Source organism: Coenobita brevimanus, chromosome 113 (genome assembly GCF_032717465.1).
Source record: "Coenobita brevimanus isolate Jiangsu-jjx chromosome 113, ASM3271746v2, whole genome shotgun sequence".
In the NCBI taxonomy this organism is placed as follows: Eukaryota; Metazoa; Arthropoda; class Malacostraca; order Decapoda; family Coenobitidae; genus Coenobita; species Coenobita brevimanus.
In genome coordinates, this window is record NC_137066.1 from 21644612 (window position 1) to 21646645 (window position 2034).

The following is a 2034-nucleotide window of genomic DNA, read 5'->3' on the forward strand; positions in this document are numbered from 1 at the left end:
GGGGGAGGAGATGGAGGTGATGGGGGGAGGAAATGGAGGTGAGGGAGGGAGGAAATGGAGGTGAGAAGGGGAGGAGGTCGAGGTGAGGGGGAGGAAGGGTGAGGGTGAGGGAGGGTTAGGGCGAAGGTGGGAATGAAAGAGGGAGAAGTGGATGAGTTTGAGGAGGGAAAGAGTAAGGATGAGAGTGAGGGGGGGAAGTGGAGGAAAGGAGATAGGCGAGGATGAAAGGGGGGGGGGAGTGGAGGAAAGGAGAGGGGCGAGGATGAGGGAGGGGGGTAGTGGAGGAAAGGAGAGGGTAAGATCGAGGAGGGAGAGTGATTGTGAGGGTGAGAGGAATGGGAGTGAGGTTGAGAGGACTTCAGATTAGGGTGAGGGAGGGATAGGGTGTGTATGGTTAAGGAGGGAGAGAGGGAGGAAGAGGGCGAGGGTGAATCAGGGAGAAGGTAAGGGTGAGGAAGGCAATAGGAACACAGACGCCAGGGTTAAAGTCCATTTGCTTTCATCTGAGGGAACTGGGTCATTCACATCTCATATTTAAACAAAGAAGAAGGAACCAAAGGCTAGGACCGCGCAAAATTATGCCTCCAAGAAAAAAAAAAAAGAGAAAAAGAACAGAGTGCCAAATGCTAAGTGGTGTCTGCAAACTCAATAACCCTTGGCTCTGAGGTAGGAATGAGTCTCCTTGGTTACTAGCCAAAGTTTATCCTCCAGTCTTGGCCTTTAACTGATCCAATGGGAGTGTGTTGGACTGTTTCACGAAGGATTAGTAAAAATGGAAATTGGAATTCCATTGTCAGTGGGAGAGGAGGCTTCGTTGCACCTTTTATTTGGCGATTTATCTTTGCTTAGTACACCTTACCATTCCCTAGTTTGTTATTAATTAGTCTTTATTATCGACGTGGTTAGCATTAGTAAATTAAAAGGGGATTATAAGGTGTAAGGTACGGTAAGATATAGGCCTATACAAGACCACTTAAATGACTCTCTCTCTCTCTCTCTCTCTCTCTCTCTCTCTCTCTCTCTCTCTCTCTCTCTCTCTCTTCATGTAACCCTGTAGCAATCTATTTAGCGATTTATTTTAGGATATGGCTGGTTAATCTCCCTTTGTGCGTTAATTATGCAGAGTATGGCGATATTGGAAGGATCAATGTAACACACAAGACGACAATAAGGTAAAATAAATAAAATAAATCGCTTAGGAAAAGGTGTTAGGGGCTATACGATTCCAGTTCACTATACGATTCTACCTCACTATACAATTTCACCTCACTATACAATTCCACCTCAATATATCATACCACCTCACTATACCATACCATCTCACTATACCATACCACCTCACTATACCATACCACCTTACTACATCATTTCTGTGTGGTATATCGATGGAGGGGAAGGGAGGGTGAGGGGGAGGGGCAGGTTGGGGGAAGGGGATGTGGGTGAGAGGGGAGAGGAAGATGAAGAGGGAGGAGGGTATGGGTGGGGGAGGAGGAGGTAGGGAGGTCAGGGGGAGAGAATGTGGGCGGGGAGAAGGGGGGGGATGAGGGTGGAAGAAGGTACGTGAGAGGGAAAGGGAAGATGAGGGGGGAGGGATGTGGGTGAGGGAGGGGAAAGGAAGATGAGGAGGGAGGAGGGTGTGGGTGGGGGGGGAGGGGTAGGCGAAGGGAAAAGGGGGTGTGGGGTGAGGGGAGGGAGACTGAGGGGTAGCTTTGATCGCCCCCCCCCCCTCAATTTTGCCGCAACGGATCATTTCTCTTACGGATTTCTCTCTCTCTCTCTCTCTCTCTCTCTCTCTCTCTCTCTCTCTCTCTCTCTCTCTCTCTCTCTCTCTCTCTCTCTCTCTCTCTCTCTCTCGTATACAAGAAATTATGAAGGTTGGGAGTACAGGTGAGAGAGAGAGAGAGAACTAGACAGACAGACAGATATACATACACAGAAAAACCGAAACTAGAAGCAAGAAAGGAAGAAGGAAGTGCGAGCCAGGTCTGAAATTTCTCACAGCGTACATACCTCCCCCCTGTCATTCTGTGTCAC